Here is a 7,970-nt window from a genome sequence, read left to right as displayed (position 1 = left end):
TGGTGCACAACTTAAAACACACTACTTTCCACTTCAAATGTGGCTGGAGGCTGTGTAGCAGAGTCTAAAATGACCCCCATGAAACATATCAGGTCCCCTTCTTCTCCATATTTTTCAGGAAAGTTTGGCATTTTTAAACCACACAAATGCACACACTTTTACAATAAAAGCTAAAGATTTTGTATTAATTGTATAAGTTTTGTGTTGATTATCTTAGAGTAAAAGTTAGTCCTTATGTTTTCTGTCTCTATGGGATAAGAGGCATCACTGGAAAATAAAACAATACTTGATGTTATGTGACTCAAGTTTTACTATTCAACGAATTAACATTTCACTTGCAATCTGCCACAGTAGGAAAAACAAAAACAAAATAAACACTCTGTGTTTATTCAAGTACGTAGTCCTGAAGCCAATTATAATAGAGAGGTCATCACTCTGCACTTCCACTCACCAGGACTTCCTGTTTGCCTCCTCTGCCTCTTCCTTCTTCCCCAGCCTTTCCTGACTACCATTCATCCCACTTTTCCTTTATTTTTTCCCCTGTCCTACCTGAAAAAATGATTTTTGCAGAAGGTTGGTACAGCTATTTTCATTGCTGTCTGGGCTGTTTCTCCAGCACGTGACAATAAATTTGTTTCATAGGTGATTCCAGCATACGATCTGAATGAAGATCCATGGCAAAATCTGCTATTCTTCAAACTATCTCCATCAATAGGTTTGCATGATATGCAGCATTCAATCAATGCCATCTGTATTCATGGTGGATAACTGTTATAAATGAAAAAATATTAAAGATATTAAAGACTGAAATGTTAGCTGGATAATGCTAACTTTCTAATAAAATTATTTATGAGTAGAATGTACACTCACGTTCATAATACAAGGATAAGCATATTTTGACAGAATGAGAAATTGAATACAGATGTAGGTTTTAAATTAAAAGAAAAAACAAAATCTGATGTAAAATGACCCTACTATCTATCCTCAGCTCTTGATTTTTGTCTACTCTGTCTTATGCCAATAATAAAGCTGTGGCTTACTAACTGCTATACAATCTAGCCCCACTGCATATCACGTAGTATAATGAACAGGCAATGCTTTTGGTCTCCATGGCTTTATATTTTTAATCCCTATACCTGGCAAGCTTTCCAGATAATCCTTCTCTCCTACACCCATTTTTTTCTTCCATCCCCCTGAACACTCACCAACTCTTGAACATGCACACTGTCAGGGTGAATGGGACTTAGCAAATGCTTAATCATGTTCATTGAAAAAAACTGAATAAGTAAATAAATAAAACTGCATTATGGATTCATTTCTAAATGCCCATGATTGAGCTGAAATACAAGAAATAGGTACAGCCTTGACTCTAGGGCTATTGTGTTTCTTCGGCTACTAAGAACAATAGATGAAAAGATCTGTTTTGTCTCCTTCATCCTTCGTACTAGTTCCCAAACTCTATTTGATATTCTGACATTAAAGGATAGGAAATTTCTATATTAATCATCTTCTTCAAACAAAAAGAATTCTCACCAAAACCAAGAATAACTTTACAGTTGTTACACTCAACCATCTATTTTACATAACTTCCCTACAGCATCTGACACTGTTCATCATATCTCTTCTTTCTATTTTAAAAAGGTTTTTAGCAATAATTTGTAAGTCCTATTATTTTTATTTAACAAAGGAACAGATAAGGGGACAGACAGACAGGGAGTTCCCATCTGCCAGTTCACTCCTATCCCCTAAATGTGCACATTGTCCAGGGCCTAGTTGTGTCTGGGCTGGGTCAGGGCCAGGAACCAGAAACTTCATACACGTCTCTCAATAGGTGGCAGGAGCCCAATCATTTGAGTCATCACCACTGATTCTATGATCTGCATCAGCAGGAAGATAGAGTTAGGACTCAGAGAAGGGTATCAAACTCGGGTACTCTTATATTGGACTCTGATGACTTCACTGGCAAATTAACTGGTAAGCCAAACACCCACCTTTCTCCTCTTTCTGGAAACGCTACTCTCACATAGATATTCCATTCTCTCCATTGTCTAGCAATTCTATGGCTATTCTCATTCTTTCATGTCCTGTGTACACATTCCCTGTGTGGTGGAGTTCTCAGAGCTAGAATCTTAAAATCTTGAACCAAATACTCTACCTTGGTGATATACTCTTGTTTCCTTAAGAACACACAAATTCCAACCATGTTATTAGTTTTCATATACTTTCCAGTGTATAACTAAAAATTTTTAATTTTCTGCTAGGGCAATAAATTTTGGTACTAATACAACTTCAATTTAATATTCACAACAAATTTGTAGCACATATCCAATATCCCTCACATACATCTATCACAAAGGAAGTATATAACACACTGCTTCATTTTAAATATTGGCTCCCTAGGTCTACTAGTTGAATAACTTTGGACAAGTTACTTAACCTCTCTGTGTTTCCCTTTCTCACATGTAAAGTGGAAATAATAACAGCACCTCCTTTCACTATTGTTATAATGATAAAAAGGGGCTGATCATGCAAAATGTTACCAATGTTATGTACCACATAGTATCTGCTATAAAGGTCAGCCATTTTTAGCCACCATTGTATTTATCACAACATAATTAACCTTTCAATTTATATCCCCCACTAAACACTGAGCTCCAAGGGAGGTAGAAATTATTTCTCATTCATTTAATTCCAGGTTCCTAAGCTGGCTCTGATAAAAAAGGGTATCTTGAATAAATGAAAATCTTACCTGTATCCTGTGTTCTCAACTTAATTATTTATGACTAAATGAATCTCAGTTCCACTATCAATTGCCCACCCAAGCAGTCATTAATACGCTGAGTCTAGTTTAATGACCTCCGTCCTTTCTCCACTACCACTGAAAACCTTCATCATATGCTATGCAGTGGACTGGATGTTTGTGTCTCCCTCCAAACTCATATATTGAAACCCTAATCTCAATGTGATGGCATTTGGAAGTGGATATTATAGGAGCTTTTAGGACGTCATGAGATGGAGCCCCTATGAATGATATCAGTGCTCTTGTAACAAGAGGTCAGAAAGCTGGCTAGCTCTGTCTCCACCATGTGAGACTACAAGATGGCTGTCTACAGCAAGAGCCTCACCATGCTGGCACTCTGATCTGAGACTTCAGTCTTGAGAACTGTGAGACAGACATTGTAGTTGTCATAGCCATCCAGTTTGTGGTGCATTGTTATAGCAATCTGTACAGACCAAGACAAAATCTCAGTTGAGCTATTGAAATCATTCCCTAACTGATTTATATAACAAGACCCTTATAGATATCACCTCTAGGCTTACTTTCTTAAAAGAAAAAAAAATAGTAAATATTTTACTTTTCAGGTGGAAACATCTGTATTAAAGTTTCTGCTTAGAAAAGTGAAATGGCCCCACTCTATAAGTTAAATATAAACTGTTTGACTATCAGCAAAAACTTCTTTTCCTGTTAAAAAAAATAGCTTGGTTATAGAGAACAAGATTCCTGGGAAGTTGATTAGGAATGTAGAGAGGAAGTGATAATGGGTACTTTTTTTTCCATCGAAGAAGTGAGACTACCAAAAAATAAAAGCTGGTCCTATGAGCCCAAGACAATGAATTTATTTCTAGCCCAAGACAGCAACAGTTACCAAAGATGCTTAAAGTAATTTTCTGGGGTCTAGCTTCCCTTTCTTTAAAACATGTCCTCTGTTTTTCCTTCACTCTTCCCCTCTCAACTAGGCATTTTCAGTAGGAAAGTAAGATTGGGAAGGAAAATAAGAGCTTTGGAGACTGATGGTGTCTACACACTTTATGGATTAAAATGAAGGAGTAATCTGTGTACACCTCTATATAATATATAATCTTGCTTTGCTATTAGACATTAGTAGCATTAGCATAGAAAAGAACTGCAAAGTCTTCTGGGAGCTTTCCACCATCCCTATAATTAGTGATAAAAAAAAATCCTAGTCTCCTGTTTGCATTGACCTTTTAAAGAAAACTTTAGAGAAACTCAACATAAAATAAATTAACAAAAAGGCTGATATATACAAATTCATAATTAATACAATGGAAAATATTGTAATGAAATAGGACCTAAATAAAATTCCAAGCACTTTTGGGACCAACACCATGGTACAGTAGGTTAATCCTCTGCCTGCAGCACTGACATCTCATATGGGCTCCGGTTCTAGTCCCGGCTACTCCTCTTCCAGTCCAGCTCTCTGCTGTGGCCTGGGAAAGCAGTAGAAGATGACACAAGTCCGTGGGTCCCTGCACCCACTTGGGGGACCGGGAAGAAGCTCCTGGCTCCTGGCTTCAGATCAGCGCAGCTCCGGTTGTTGCAGGCATTTGGGGAGTGAACCAACAGACGGAAGACCTTTCTCTCTGTTTTTCCTTCTCACTGTCTACTTCTCAAATAAATAAATAAAATATTTTTTTAAAAATTCCAAGCACTTTCTAACTAAGTGTAAAAACTTGTAGTTGAAGTTCCTGTTTTCTCAACCCTCAATTTTCTTCTCTAAAAATGAGGAGATTGGAACCTATAAATTATTCCTTTCTACTTCAACTAGGGATCAGAACTGAACCAAGTGTAAAATTCAACTAATTAAAAAAAAGTATCACATGTTGAAAAAGATATAAATACAATAAAGTCCAAGCTTAGGCAAATGATAATAAAGCTTACAATTGTCAAATAAGTATCAGGCTGAATTCTCATTCTTCCATTCTTAAGCTTCAGTTCAAGCAGGTCATCATTTGAGCATCAATGCAGCTGAATTATTTCACAATATAGGATTTTTTTATTAAATGGCAAAACGGAAAGAAGTCATGTTCATGTTCTTGTTTATACTGGAATATGTGCATGAGTCCATGTACTTTTGTAATGCCTTCTTGTCCTGTGTATGATTTTGTTTTTCCATAATGAACATAATTATCTCTCTTTATAGAAAGGAAAATTATCTGAGGCAAATTATCTGAATTGAGCCCATTGTTATTTCCAAAAAGTGCAAGAATTATTTCTACATTCCCTCTTTGCAATTATAGAGAGAAAAGACTGACTGTTTCAGGCCTTTCACCCTTCTGAACTGTAGAACTGGCGCTCCCGAGTCTTCCAGTTACAAATGCAGTGCCTTCCTCCACTTCCCAGAGCCCCTCAAGAGTAACGGAAGGGGAGTCCAGTCATTGTTACGAAGCTCCACAAGGAAAGTGAACAGCATCTATATCGTCGCCTTTGCCAGTGTGTTGTATTTGGAGACCTGTTGTCCCTTGGTTTTCATAACAATATGACAGATACCTAGCATCTAGCAAAACAATGGCAGCTGCTTACCTCGACCCAAATTTGAATCACACACCGAATCCCAGTGCCAAGACTCACCTGGGTCCTGGCATGGAGCGCTCCCCTGGTGCCGTGGAGCGAGTATTGAAAGTCTTTCATTACTTTGAAAGCAATAGTGAGCCAACCACCTGGGCCAGTATTATCAAGCATGGAGATGCTACTGATGTCAGGGGCATCATTCAGAAGATAGTGGACAGTCACAAGGTAAAGCACATGGCCTGCTATGGATTCTGCCTCAGTCACCTGCGGTCCGAGGAGGTTCACTGGCTCCACGTGGACATGGGCGTCTCCAGCGTGAGGGAGAAGTATGAGCTCGCCCACCCCCCAGAGGAGTGGAAGTAAGACGCAAACCTGCTTTGGACTGATGCACATCTGCTTTGTTGTCATGTTAAAACATGCGTAAGAGGATAAATGTGTATTCTTAGTTTTCATTATGACGCCTGTACAAAAGAAATTGGTTAGTCATTGCAACCTGTAGACTTCTGTTCAGCCTCTGGCACTCCTTGAGCCATCTGGTTTCATTGTGTTGTGATGCTGTTACTAGGCACATTTCTTGTCTGTCTCTCAACAGAACCCAAGCCCTTAGTCTTTTTGCTGTCTGATCCTTTATCTCTTGGTGTACCCCTGAGGAAAGTATGCCTAATTACCTTAGTATTGGGCTGCGTAGCTTGCTTCCTGTGGCCCAGTAACCCCCAGCTCCCCTTAAAGAAAATGTTTCTATATTTGGTATTCATATGGAACATTGAAACTGCAAAGTGATCTTTTAGTTCCTAGTACTGAAGCATCAGTGAAACTGAAATTATTTCAAAGTGAAATAAAAGAAGTCCCTGTAACTGTCTTTCTTCTGGTTCTCCCATAGTAATTTTTCTCCATTGTTAAGTAAATCAAAATATTAATTGATAATTGTAGATTTAAAGTACTGAACTTCAAAAGAAGTATAAATTGTAAAAATGGGCTTCTTCCATGGGGTTCTCGTTTTTATTGCTAATACCACAGAAATAAAGATAATTATGAACTGACAAGTTCAAAAAAAATTCTCCTTGGGAGAATCTAACCTAGAAGAAGCATCTTCTGGGTTACAGATATCACTTTTGCCCCAAAACCACCTGTGTCATTGCTTATAGATTGAGTCCTCCAAGTTTTCCTGATTTGCAGTTGCATTATGATAACCAGCTGAACCTAAAACCCAATAAATGTGTTTGTTCTTATTTTTAGACTTTATTTTCCTACATGAAATAAATGGGAGTAATATTAGTTACATCAACAGTATTACTAAAGCATTCATTGAGCTTCAATAAGAGTAACAATAACAATAAAATTTTATAGCTCTCTTTCTCAAAGGAAATTAGAATACTACCAACATTATTGTCTCATTAATCCCCATGTCTTTAAAAAAAATAGTTCAGCATGTGTAGATGGACGAGTATGAGCCTCTTTTCCATTACCTTACCTGAAAATCATTTAGGTAATGAGTAAATGAGACAATACACATAAGGTACATTTCTGCATAGTAAGCACTCAACATATAATTCTTTTATCTCTCTATACCAACCTCTGACTTTCTCTTCCTCCTCCTACTCCTATAATCCTTCCCCACTTCCTTTCTTTTATAGTAGTTCAACCTGAGACAAGTTGGTTGGGTTTAAGGGTTTTGTCACTTTGATCTCAAAAGTGTTCTGATTCCAAAATTTATAAAAGTGTATTATACCGAGGCTGATGCCGTGGTGTAGCGGGTGAAGCTGTCACCTGCAGTACCGGCATCCCATATGGGTGCCGTTTCAAGTCCCAGCTGCTCCACTTAGATCCAGCACTCTGATATGGTCTCAGAAATCCATGGAAAATGACCCAAGTCCTTGGGCCCCTGTGTCCACGTGGGAAGATCTGGAAGAAGCTCCTGGTTCCTGGCTTCAGACCGGCGCAGCTCTAGTCATTGCAGTATCTGGGGAGTGAAACAGTAAATGGAAGACCTCACTCTTTCTTTCTCTGCCTCTCTGTAACTCTGCCTTTCAACTAAATAAATAAAAATCTAAAGAAAAAAAAAGTGTATTATTACTATTGAACTTGTATACAAGGACATGTCCAAATCTACAGTAAATTTTCTAGAGAGCAGGATAAATCGCTTTTCTCTCTCAGCATCACTTTTGGGATCGAAAGAGCCTTAAACTTAGGATATTATGATGCCTGAAATTTGGACTTCAAGTTAGGGAGAGAGAAAAAACACTAAGGTGAGCTTTTCCACGTGCGCTGTGCGTGTCTGCGGACGCCTTCCTTGGAACAGGAGCTGTCAAACCCCGCGCTCTGTTCCCTTTTGCGTGGTAACCAATAAAGGTTTGTTTGTACAAAAAAAAAAAAAAAAAAAAAACAAAAAAACTAAGGTGAGATGAGACAACTCCAAGAATTTAAGTTATTCTGTGTGACTGATTCTCTGATTGCAAATCTCTATGGTTTTACAAGAGCTTTTATTAAGTGTTGTCAAAATATTGTGGTTTTGTCCTGAGGCTTTATTGGAAAGATAGCATGATGCTTGGTCCTGACGTAAGACTGTGAGTCATGTACCACTTAAGGTAGCATTAGTGGTGCTGGGGGGCTGGGGGTAGATCAGGAGGTATAACAATGAGAGTCTCTCCATCCTCAGAAT

General features: G+C 38.2%; 1 pseudogene; it reads left to right on the top strand.

The window, feature by feature from the left end:
* Positions 1-3,959: 3,959 nt before the first annotated feature.
* On the top strand, positions 3,960-7,697 carry LOC108176577 (focal adhesion kinase 1 pseudogene; annotated as a pseudogene).
* The last annotated feature ends 273 nt before the right edge of the window (positions 7,698-7,970 follow it).

The sequence above is a fragment of the Oryctolagus cuniculus genome, chromosome 6 (genome assembly GCF_964237555.1).
Source record: "Oryctolagus cuniculus chromosome 6, mOryCun1.1, whole genome shotgun sequence".
In the NCBI taxonomy this organism is placed as follows: Eukaryota; Metazoa; Chordata; class Mammalia; order Lagomorpha; family Leporidae; genus Oryctolagus; species Oryctolagus cuniculus.
Note: the sequence above shows the minus strand (reverse complement) of the source record. Positions and strands in the feature narration are given on the sequence as shown.